Below are 13,425 nucleotides of genomic sequence, written 5' to 3' on the forward strand. Positions count from 1 at the left end.
AGCTTGATGACTGTGGCTTATTTAGCCTACTTTTTGTTCTAAATAGAGACGGCATATTGGATTGTGTAAAAATGCAGGAAATTTGCTTAAAATGCCTCAAAATAATCATGGGGTTGGACCCCCAGAGCCCTCGCCAGGTTATGTCCCCCCACTACTAAAACCAAAGTGGCACCCCTGGCATAATAGAACTGAGCTGCAGGGGTCCTCTCTATCTTTCCCGCTGTACCTACTATATTAAGCAGGCAGCATCATCTCAGTAGTGGCCAAGCTTCTGGAGTGACTTCTCTCAGAATATATCTCTATCGTTATACATCATTCACATTACCATGTACGATGAATAAAGGTCTTATAGACTCATTCGCAAGTTTTATTCATATTGATTCAGACTGTTTTCAGTCAACTTGAACACTTATACTAATTGTAAAACGAAATCCATAACGAGTCTGATTTCCTATGCAGTTGTAATAAACATGATGTGTCTCTTGATCGCGAATATTCGCTGTTGTGGCCTATTCCTCTGCCTCAAAGTATTGCTTAATTATTTGAATGTCCTCTCATCGTTGCAGACAGTGTCCCATCCAACCCTCGCCCCTCCCCGCATCAGATACTGGACAGATTGTTCCATTATAGGGGATTGCCCACTACTATTATTGATTTCATTCACCCCATTCCATCGTAGGCTAGGATAATGGATAATGAAATGAAAAACACAATACAAAGATATGTACACCTTACAAATCCCGGAGTGTCTCTTGGGACTCAAAAATCAATCAACACAGACTACACCCCGAAAGTGTAGTCGCTCTCTCTCTCTCTCTCTCTCTCTCTCTCTCTCTCTCTCTCTCTCTCCCTCTCTCTCTCTCTCTCTGTGTTTTTCTTTCCCTCTCGGCATCTCTTCTCTTTATTGGAGTACTGCAGAGGCACCGCTGCATCGTGCATCGTGCAGGAGAGGGGAAGAAAAAAGACAAGAGAAATAGCACTCCTTGCGCGGTCACTAACTACCTCAGTTTCTGCGTCGCGAGGGAAAACAGGAAATATCCGCGGGAAAAGGCATACAGCTGGCTCCCTGCGCTGTTTCACCGAAATGTCCATCTTCTGTAGTCTGTGAGTATAGTTGTATGCCTATCTTTACACTTACATTTCACTTCAACTCTTTGATGCAAACCCTGTGTATTGCGAGTGGCCTATCCCAGTGATTCCTTTTTATTTTTGCCAGGTTTACAGTTGGATAAATGTATATTTGAAATGTGTATAAAACCGTAGTGGGTACTCCTCTGCACTAGATTATCTCACCAATAGCTCGAAATAGGCTATTTATTGTCACGTGTGATAAGACATGAATGGAATAAGACGTTCGCATATTTTGGGAAAACTTTTAAAAGGTATGTCACGTTTCTAAACTTCAAACGGTGTAGTTTGCCATCCGCTGTCCTCGGTGTAATTCAGCAGCTGTCGCTGTTGGAGAGGGACACTTTGCTCAACACGTCTCACCCTGCTGAGATCACAACACCGTACATGAATTATCACACATTTAGCTGTATTCATGTAGGCTACTCTAGGCTACAAGATGCTTAATTTATTTAAATAAAATTAATATACTTGTGCTTTTTAAACTCTAACGGTTTTGCAGAAAGGTAATTGACTAATTAACGAATTCCCACTCTCTTTCATTCTAATAACAACATTTTGGACTGAAGGACAATGAAATAAAAAACACAATACAAAGATATTTACACCTTATAAGTCCCTGAGCGTCTCTTGGGACTCATCAATCAATCAACATACATTACAACGAATTTGTATTTACTCTCCCTCTCGAGCTCTCTCACTGCGCGCGCACACACACACGCACACGCACACATTATGCATAAAGAGAACATATCCATCTACAGCAGAGAGCGCGAGCGAGAAATAGATAGAGTTTGATGCAAATAGTAGCCTAGATTCATAGACTAGGCGTAACATAGTAAATATAAATGAGTATGGTATGTTATGTTTGGTATGGTTATATAAGACAAGGTTACTTGTTAAAGGAAAAATTAAATGAATGGATTGGGTGTATAGCGCAAACGTCCAGTAACCCAAGGGTTGAGCGTTCGAATCTCATCATGGACAACTTTAGCATTTTAGCTCATTTGGAACTACTCAACTTGTTAGCTAACCCTAACATTAACCTAACTCATAGCCTAGCTAACAATAGCCACCGAGCCACCTAGCTAATGTTAAACACACCAAATGCATAATTTATCATACTGTACTTATTGCAAATTCGTAACATATTGAACTAATTGCAATTCATAACATATACAAAATACAGGAGCATGTGTCTTGGGTTAAGTGCCTTGCTCAAGGGCACATTGACCGTTTTTTCAACTGGGCTCAGAGACGCGAACGCGCTTAAACCACAGAGCTACCTGCCACTGAGTCGTCTGGAGACAGGAGAGCAGTTAGAGAATAGAGGAGGATGGAGGTTTGATTCCCCTCCACAATGTCAGGACAAGCCCTAGAATCTCATTACAGAACGCGGCTTTTGTCAAAAGGCCGGCCGGTGATTGATGTCCTTCCTGGCCGGGTTTACTGTGACCAAGCAGCGCAGCAGCTCACGAGCCGATAGAACCGCGGTAGTAAAGGGGGAACCCGTGGTGCGTGAAACGACCAGCAGAGAGAGGGGTTGGGTAGAACGAGAGCGAGAGAGAGAGAAAAGCAAGAGAGGAAGAGAGAAAGAAGGAGAGAAAGAACACTCGAGATAGTCTCTCTCGGCCCAGTACTACTATCTCTGCTTCCATTGTTAGTGCTTAACATACACAACATCCCGCAGTCTCTCTTTGTACTGTAACATTGGCGATGTGTCTGTTTGATGGAGACCGACACTAAACAGTTGAAACAGTTAATTATGGGAGCTTGAGCAGGACTGAACGTGGGCGTATTGACATTTCCCTGGCTCAGCTATACATCGTCGTGTGTCCCAAATGGCATCCTTTTCCTTATAGTGCACTCCTTTTGACAATAATCCCCTATGGGCCTTGGGAATAGGGTGCCATTTGGGACAGAAGACTGGAGAACGTTATCTGGCTACCAGACAGACATCTACCTTAATTAACTCAATGTTGGCTGTAAATTGGAATAGAGGTACATATCAACGTTGGAATAGAGTGTATCAACTCATGAATATATTGTTCCATTGATTATAGTAGTCACATTTAATGTAATTGGGTCTTTCTTTAAACTAGGGTACCAGTGAAGAGTTCCAATGCTGGACAACTTGTTACAGCGGAAGTCGTTCCTAATAATCTGTCACTTTGTTTAATGTCATTACATCAAGATATAAGGGGGGAACATAGCTATATTCCATACAATTCACGAGTTGATTTAAAACCTTTTGTCTAACCCTTTATCATGGCTGGTGTCTTGACGGATTTGTCCAAAATCGTGTGACATAAAACATAATTTTTTCTGTTTTTGAATTTATGGTAGAATAAGATGTCGCTATATCATATATTAACTATTAATTAGTTAAATTATACATTGAATTTGAACCCTGTAAGAATACTGGATCTAGCTGTGGGACATCTCAGAAATGCAGTGTAACTATGTAACATTTCATGTTTTCATGGGCTTACAAATCCAAAATAATAAATGCGATTTCAAAATCGAATGCTTCTAACCGAAAGAGTCATATTACCTTGATAATTCAAACCTGATTCTATACAGTCATTAACGTGGTTGATCAATAATTATGTATAATACTTGTTGGATGCACACTTGGTGTTGAGCTGCAATTATACTGTGATAATGTCACACATCATCATCTGATCCAGGAAGGAACGTTCAAACGAGGAACAGCTGTTGTGATAGCGCATGCAATGCTACGACAGCCCAAGAGCTGAAAAAAAGGTGTTCGCTAGGAATGTCCAGAATATTTTTGTGTCTCATTCGTTAAACAGGTGAAGTCAGTTGTGACTGGATCCACCGTTGGATCTAATATCCCTAGTGAATTGATGTTCATCATCTGTTGTCTGCTGGATTTACAGCAAGGTCTCTTTAGATTTGACAGAGAAAGCATCAAGGTAATGAGTTCACGTTTTCATGTTTTTAGCCCTGGGATTGAACACGTGTGTATGATAGATTATTGCGCAACACCATTCCTATGAATTATTCCTGATATAATGACAACACATTACATAGCCTAGTGGGCTTCTTCACACTATGCTCTGGTAATGAAATAACATGACGAATACATTTTGTTCTCCATGTTAGACCTGCAATTTTAAACACGGGGCTTGAAGTAGCCTACTTGAATTTGAATTTGGAGCTCCGAAATTAGTAGTAATAGGCCTACCTTGAAATTCAGACATTTCCTCAATTTGGTTCTTGAAAAATCCTTCTAATTATTGTAGCCAATTTCTAAGTTCTCCTTCATTCTTTTCTTTTTTGATACGTTTTTGTGAGAGATGTGACCAGTTTCGGGTTGTTTCCCGCCGCTTCAATTGACGGGTGTTGTTGCGCTAATCTGTTGCGGTGAAACCACGTGCGGTTATTATGAGGATGACAATATCTATTGTTGGCTTCAACTTGGCTTCTCATAAAAATCTTCCCATTACAAAAGGAACCTAGTTTTTGGTCGTTTTCTCATTATAAAAACAGATGGCGAGATTAATGCTACCGCTATTCATGGTTTTATTATGTTTGCCTGTGTCGGCAACATAGTCTTCAGAAAGCCAGCATGGATGCGCTCATTCAATTAATTTAGTCAGGCAAGTACACATTATTCTCACATATTTTAGGTATATAATAATTATTATAAAATCAATGCATTGACAAGGCCTAAACAATTCATTGTTTTGAAAGTGTGTTAATTGCCTATTAATTTATTTGTACAATTTTTGCATGTTTTTTGTTGGGGCAGAAGGGTTCTATATTAAGCCCTATATGTACATACATCTATAATTATGGCATTTTAGTCATTTAGCAGATGCTCTTATCTAGATCGTTTTACAGGAGAAATTAAGGTGAAGTGCCTTGCTCAAGGGCACATGGACAGATATTTAACCTAGTCGAATTAGGGATTTAAACCAGCAACCTTTAGGTTACTGGCCAAATGCTCTTAGCCACCAGGCTAACTGCTCCACAATTGAATAACATTGAGGTATTTGAACATACAATTAAGTGCTTAAGAATGTCCCTGAAGGGCCTTGAATTTGACTTGCCAATGTCTGTATCAACCTTGCTTAAAGGATGTATTGTCCAAGGCCGATGTTGAAATTGGAGTTATGGGTCAATTTGCATATATTCCTCTATTCCTGGAGCTGCATAAAAATCATTTTTATTTTTGTTTCAAACCATTTAGAAATGTTGAACCCAATGTCACACATTGGCCCCATTATTGATGGAAAGACCCAATTCCTTTTGGATACTTATATGTTATGGTCTTTATGTCAATATTGTTACTTACATTGAACGCAGACTGCGAGCCAGGCCTAATCGGCCAAACATCAGTGCCCGACCTCACTAATGCTCTTGTGGCTGAATGGAAGCAAGTCCCCACAGCAATGTTCCAACATCTATTGGAAAGCCTTCCCAGAAGAGTGGAGGCTGTTATAGCAGCAATGTTCCAACATCTAGTGGAAAGCCTTCCCAGAAGAGTGGAGGCTGTTATAGCAGCAATGTTCCAACATCTAGTGGAAAGCCTTCCCAGAAGAGTGGAGGCTGTTATAGCAGCAAAGGGGGGACCAACTCCATATTAATACCCATGATTTTGGAATGAGATGTCCGACGAGCAGGTGTCCATGTAGTGCTTGTGATAGTCATTGCTAAACAACACACACACACACACACACACACACACACACACACACACACACACACACACACACACACACACACACACACACACACACACACACACACACACACACACACACACACACACACACACGCACACATGCACGCACACACAGTCCTCAGTGCCTCTATGAAACCAGTTTGATCTCTTACAGCTGTTGTGCAGTCATCCCCAGCAGCCAGTCAACCCACACAGCCATCCATCACCATATTACTGCACGCAGCCAGGCAGCTTGGTGGGTGTGTGTGCGTGCCCACGTGTGTGTCCTGAGACTATGACAGCTTTCGTGCAGTGTGTGTGTGTGTGTGACTCCATAAATACATAATTGAGTCCCAATGTAATGAATGGATGTTATACTGCCCTTCGTCTTTAGCAGTCAGCAACCAATCACCAGACAACGCTATGTGGAGTACAGTAGGGAGACACACAAAATGTCGCAATGTGACATCACTGAGACTGTGACATCATAGCCCCAAGAGAGACAGAGCAGTGAATTTACACATAACCTTTTCAGCCAGTACTTTTCACCTCACCTCTGGACCAATCATAATATATATATATATATATATATATATACATAGTTTTCTTGTTTTTTATTTCTATTTTCCAATTGATGCAGGATGATTAAGAACACGCCTGTACTGTAACCTTTGATGCCCCTGAGAGGTAGAGTTTTGGGGTTGGCTGGGATGAGATGATTAAAGGGGGAGTGAGAGCATGGGGAAACCACGTCTGATGCTACTGCAGTATCCTGCAGCTACCTAGACAAGAGGACGGGTGTCGTTCCTTCTTCAAACATCCTTATAAGGAAACATCGCCACCCTGCACACACACACACATTCACTCCCTGAGGAATACCTGGGTAGTGTTCAGAAAGCGAGGAGGAAACAGGCTTTTTTTTTTTTACGGAAAAGGTACTACATGTATCTAAACAGTTCTCTCCAATCAGAATGCAGATTTTTCTTTTAAAAACGCTTTCTGTTTGCAACCCTGGTTGGATATGGAAAGCTGCATGTTAGTCATTGAGCAGACACTCTTATCCAGAGCGACTTAGCTGCATGTTAGTCATTGAGCAGACACTCTTATCCAGAGCGACTTAGCTGCATGTTAGTCATTGAGCAGACACTCTTATCCAGAGCGACTTAACTGCATGTTAGTCATTGAGCAGACACTCTTATCCAGAGCGACTTAGCTGCATGTTAGTCATTGAGCAGACACTCTTATCCAGAGCGACTTAGCTGCATGTTAGTCATTGAGCAGACACTCTTATCCAGAGCGACTTAGCTGCATGTTAGTCATTGAGCAGACACTCTTATCCAGAGCGACTTAGCTGCATGTTAGTCATTGAGCAGACACTCTTATCCAGAGCGACTTAGCTGCATGTTAGTCATTGAGCAGACACTCTTATCCAGAGCGACTTAGAGGAGCAATTAGGTTGAAGTTTGTACTTTTATTTTATCCCCTCATCAGAATGGGGAAAATCTCCCCTGCTCTTTGATTCACAGTGTGTGTGCATGCGCGTGTGTGTCCGTGCGTACGTGTGTGTGTGTGTGTGTGCGTTCATGCATGCGCGTGTGTGTCCGTGCGTACGTGTGTGTGTGTGTGTGTGTGTTCATGCATGCACGTGTGTGTGTGATTAATGAAGGTGGCTGGGTGGCGTCAGCAGGCCATGACAGCCCCAGTAGGAGGAAATCATTTGTCCCCCTCAGCAGGCTCCTGATTCCAGCCAGCAGGAAATGTGCTGATTGCTTAAAACACATCTTGAGGCTGCGGCGGCTATATTAACCCCAATCACTGCACTAGGCACAGCAGCTACGCAGGGAGAGAGACGTGGAAAGGCATTTGACTCTGGATTTGAAATTGGAAGGGTAAAGTGTGTGTGTGTGATTTTCTGTTCGCACCTGCGTCAGTGTGTGTTTATACTGATGTACCATATAAATCCATAGTGTGTTATCTGGGAAGCTCAAGGTGCATAGTGGTGATTTATAAATGTCAGCATTAATGACCATTAGCATATTAACTGTATGTAGGAAGGAATGGATCCACCAGCACACGTAATGACATGTCAACAGACAGACATACAAGGCCTTTAAGTCCCAGATTGCCTGTATGAAGATGACTATGAAGCATTTTACACTGTAGAGAGAGAGAGAGAGAGAGAGAGAGGGAGAGAGGGAGAGAGGGGGAGAGGGGGAGAGAGAGGGAGAGAAGGGGAGAGGGAGGGAGAGAAGGGGAGAGGGGGGGAGAGAAGGGGAGAGGGAGGGAGAGGGAGAGAGGGGGAGAGGGAGAGAGGGGGAGAGGGAGGGAGAGAAGGGGAGAGGGAGGGAGAGAAGGGGAGAGGGAGAGAGAGGGAGAGAAGGGGAGAGGGAGGGAGAGGGAGAGAGAGAGGGAGGGAGAGGGAGGGAGAGAGAGAGGGAGAGAGGGAGGGAGAGAAGGGGAGAGGGAGAAAGAAGGACAGTGTGGTAAAGTGAAGAGTCTTTCAATCAACCTTTGCTAAAACATTTCACAGGCATTCCTATTCCACAGTCTACATCCCACCCCTACCTTGGCTGCTTGGTTATCCCATCCTCACCGTTTTGTAAAAGGTGTGCCTAAATTAGTCAGGCAGAGTTAATCAGCTATTCCCTCATCCTTCCCCCCTGGGTGCAAAACCTCAGCCTCCAGTGTGATTTTGGTCTGTTGTCCTGGTCTGACCCCCACTGAGCCGTCAGACACTGTGTTAGGAAAGCAGGAGTACTGTCATGGATTTTAGGGAACTTGTCTAACATCCCAAATGATACACTGTTCCCTATATAGTGCAGTCCTTTCACCAGGGGCCATGTAGAGAATAGGGAGCTATTTAGGACGCGGCCTCCGAGACGGCTCTCTCCTCTCTAGATGGGCTAGATGAACAGGAAGTAAAGATATCTTTGTGTTTGCTGTCTTGGTGATACATTATTGCTGTATGTTTATGGTTTGTTGCATTGTGGTTGAGGTATTTTACTTTTTTTATTGGACTGGGTTGATTGGTGCAGTGAAGTAGAAAGATACAACACATGACGTGGTTGTGTGAACACACGTCACATACTATACACATACAGTACACATGCTGCATGGGAACACACATGCGCACGTACGCACGCACACACGCACACACACACACACACACACACACACACACACACACACACACACACACACACACACACACACACACACACACACACACACACACACACACACACACACACACACACACACACACACACACACACACAAACAAGACTACCTTCTACACTACACACACAGACATCTTCACATGAACACACACACAGACATCTTCACACGAACACACACACACACACACACCCCAAATCCACCAGCAAAGACAAAGTTAGTCAGAACAATGCTGCTTTCCACTCCATTTGACTGCTGCAATGCAGCAAAATCTCCAGGGCTGGTTGAGGTTGGTCTAGACCCCAGCTTCAATGCTCCTGGTAGCATGACAGATGCATCCTCATGTCTTATCTCAGCCCTGGGACAAGAGGTTAGCACAAACACCATACATCATCCTGTCATGTGCCTTATACAGGGGCCTCAACCCACACTCACCCCTCTCTACATACGAAGGCTACTACGCTCCACTCTAGACTTCTTCTGTATACGCACAGTATACAGATACAAAGTATTCAAACCCCTTCACTTTTTATAAACATTTTGTTATGTTACAGCCTCATTATAAAATTGCTCAAATCGTTATTTCCCCTCATCAATCTACATACAATACCCCATAATGACAAAGCAAAAACAGTTTTTTTGAAAATTTGCAAATGTATTAAAAACAAAAAACAGAAAGATCATAAGATCATATATATATAATGACAAGGCAAAAACAGGTTTAGAAATGTTTGCTAATTTATAAAAAATAAAAAACAGAAATATCACATTTACATAAGTATTCAGACCCTTCAATCAGTACTTTGTTGAAGCACCTTTTGGTAGCGATTACAGCCTCGAGTCTTCTTGGGTAGGGTGCTACAAGCTTGGCACACCTGTATTTGGGGAGTTTCTCCCATTCTTCTCTACAGATTCTCTCAAGCTCTGTCAGGTTGGATGGGGAGTGTCACAGCACAGCTATTTTCAGGTGTCTCCAGAGATGTTCGGTCGGGGTTCAAGTTCGGGCTATGGCTGTGCCACTCCAGGACATTCAGAGACTTATCCGGAAGCCACTCCTGCGTTGTCTTGGCTGTGTGCTCAGTATCAACTTCCAACCCGACTTCGCTATTAAGTTACATTTTTCATGTTGACTTTTTTGTACAGAAAGTTCATACTATTATCACATATTTGACCCAGCACCTCTTTTCAATCTTATATAGCAACACTAGAAATAGTGTGTTTTACATTGGATAAAAGTACAGACTCACAGCTACAACATTGTATATCATAGACTGCAGTTGAGGAACAATGGGGAAGTAATTATGCTTTGAAAGTTAATAAACTTGTAACCCCACTTGTCTTGAATGTTTTGGTACACCATGCTTGAGAGCTCTTCTTTGTCTACTCCCACTCAGCATTGTTCACACCCTCTTATCGCCTTAATCCCACCCATGTCTTTAAGGATTCACATGCGAGGCCATGTGCTAACAGGGCGAGTAAGGCAGTGTAGTAAACAACCAACGATTTCAAGACTAAACGTGGTGAAAATAGTAGCCTACAATAAAGAAAAACCCAAGGTAAAAAAATATATTTATCTCGTCCTTGGCCTACATCTTAATCTGACTTTGGTGCAGGCCATGTTGTTCTTCACATTACCTTCTCTGGTGAACACACACTATATCAAATTAAATCCAAGTTTGTTTGTCACATGCACAGGATACAGCAGGTGTAAAGAGTACAGTGAAACGGTTACTTGCATATTTCCATGGTAACAATATCAAAAATAGAAAATAAAAAAAATACTATAACAAAAAGTGTCAATGCCAGTAGAGAAAGAACTAAATAATATACAAGAACAATATCAATAACGATACCAGTTATACTGGTGATAGATGAGGTAGTTACAGTACACGCATACAATCAGGGCTAGAGTGGCTGAGCAGCAGGATCAAAAACAAAATGTACAGGCAGACCATCTATGGGAGGAAGGACATCAGCGTTTTGCAGCAGCTGAAACCTGGTACCGACAGTCTGAACGCTCCTTGACAACACCAGGCTCCACAGCATCAAAGCGGTAAAACAGTAAAATAGACAAAACATTTACAACACAATACAACCTTAACATAACATCAGTTCACCTCCCAAGTTTAGATAATAAACAAATAACCTCATACAACGCAATGAAAATGATATTCACCTGAAGTGCTGGTACTGCTGTGTTAGCGGCCTGAAGTACGGAGTCAGGTATTGTTGCCAGCCATAGCTTTCCACCAGCACCGTACCATCCTCCAGTCCAACCAGCTGTGGGATGTTGACCGTGCTGTCCTTCACCACACCAGAAATCTCAGACAAAGTGTTCACTCTGGTGTTTCCCGAAGCGATGCTTGATGAGGCCGAAGCACCAGTCGGGGGCAAACTTGTTGTGGCCTGTGATCAGGAAGTGAAGGTCCAGACTGTGATGGAGCTTGTGCACGGTCCGCCAAACACAATACCAGAGTAAAAACTTGTTCTTGTTAAAAAGTATATGGGACCTGGCTGCAAAAAAAGAAAGAAAGTAAAACAATAGGGTCAGAAGGATTGTGCACCTGCAAACAACAACAAAAGAACATTAGAGAGATGAAAATTCATTGTCACATCCCTGTCGGTCTGTCGTTACACAGTTCAGTGAAAGACGCATGCCTGCTTCCCATTTATATACATGGTGCATTCGGAAAAGTATGCAGACCCCTTGACTTTAACAGCATTTTGTTACGATACAACCTTATTCTAAAATGATGAAATAAATACAAAATCTCAGCAATCTACACAAAATATCCCATAATGAGAAAACGCAAAAAGTTTTGGGGATTTTTTTGCAATTTATAAAAATAAATAAAACAGAAATCCCTTATTTACATAATTATTCAGACCCTTTGCTATAAGACTCAAAATTGAGCTCAGGTGCATCCTGTTTCTGTTGATCATCCTTGAGATGTTTCTACAACTTGTTTGGAGTCCGCCTGGTGGTAATTGATTGAACATTATTTGGAAAGGCACAGACCTGTCTATATAAGGTCCCACAGTTGACAGTGCATGTCAGAGCAAAAACCAACCCATGAGGCTGAAGGAGGTGTCCGTAGAGCTCTGAGACAAGATTCTGTCTAGGCACAGATCTGGGAAATGGTACCAAAACATTTCTGCAGCATTGAAGGTCTCCAAGAACACTGTGGCTTCCATCATTCTTAAATGGAAGAAGTTTGGAACCACCAAGACTCTTCATAGAGCTGGCCACCCGGCCAAACTGAGCAATCGGAGGAGAAGGGCCTTGGTCTGAGAGTTGACCAAGAACACAATGGTTACTGTGATAGAGCTCGAGAATTCCTCTGGGAGAACCTTCCAGAAGGACAACCATCTCTGCAGCACTCCACCAATCAGGCCTTTATGGTAGAGTGGCCAGACGGAAGCCACTCCTCAGTATAAGGGGTAGCCTAGTGGTTAGAGCGTTGGACTAGTAACCGGAAGGTTGCGAGTTCAAACCCCCGAGCTGACAAGGTACGAATCTGTTGTTCTGCCCCTGAACAGGCAGTTAACCCACTGTTCCTAGGCCGTCATTGAAAATAAGAATTTGTTCTTAACTGACTTGCCTGGTTAAAAAAAGGTAAAATAAATAAATACAAAAATAAAACACGGCACATGACAGCACGCTTGGAGTTTGCCAAAAGGCACCCAAAGACTCTAAAACCATAATAAACAAGATTCTCTGTTCTGATGAACTCTTTGGCCTGAATGACAGCATCATGCTATTGGAATGTTTTTCAGTGGCAGGGACTGGGAGAGTAGTCAGGATTAAAGGAAATATGAATGGAGCAAAGTACATAGAGTTCCTTGATGAAAACCTGCTCCAGAGCGCTCAGGACCACAGACTGGTGCAAAGGTTCACCTTCCAACAGGACAATGACACTAAGCACACAGCCAAGACAACGCAGGAGTGGCTTCGGGACAAGTCTCTGAATGTCCTTTAGTGGCCCAGCCAGAGCCCGGACTTGAACCTCGATCAAACATCTCTGGAGAGACCTGAAAATAGCTCTGCAGCGACGCTTCCCATCCAACCTGACAGAGCTTGAGAGGATCTGCAGAGAAGAATGGGAGAAACTCCCCAAATAACGGTGTGCCGAGCTTGTGGCATCATACCCAAGAAGGCTCAAGGCTATAATTGATGCCAAAGGTACTTCATCAAAGTACTGAGTAAAGGGTCTGAATACTTATTTAAATATGATATTTACGTTTTTTTTAAATACATTTCCAAAAAATTCTAAAAACCTGTTTTTACTTTGTCATTATGAGGTATTGTGTGTAGATTTACACGAGGGGCATTGTCATGCTGAAACAGGGTAAAAAATGATTGAATACATTTTAGAGTAACGCCGTAACATAACAACAACAAAAGTCAAGGGGTCTGAATACTTCCC

At 42.5% G+C, this 13,425-nt stretch overlaps 1 protein-coding gene across 1 annotated transcript in view; it reads left to right on the plus strand.

Annotated features, from left to right (window-relative positions):
• The first annotated feature begins 919 nt into the window (after positions 1 to 919).
• LOC109873554 (synaptic vesicle glycoprotein 2C) overlaps positions 920 to 13,425 on the plus strand; it is an 82,821-nt gene continuing 70,315 nt past the window's right edge. Inside the window, exon 1 of the mRNA XM_031809632.1 lies at positions 920 to 1,104. The gene's annotated coding sequence lies outside the window, so the exon portion shown is untranslated. The remainder of the gene's footprint in view (positions 1,105 to 13,425) is intronic.

The sequence above is a fragment of the Oncorhynchus kisutch genome, linkage group LG29 (genome assembly GCF_002021735.2).
Source record: "Oncorhynchus kisutch isolate 150728-3 linkage group LG29, Okis_V2, whole genome shotgun sequence".
NCBI classification, from domain to species: Eukaryota; Metazoa; Chordata; class Actinopteri; order Salmoniformes; family Salmonidae; genus Oncorhynchus; species Oncorhynchus kisutch.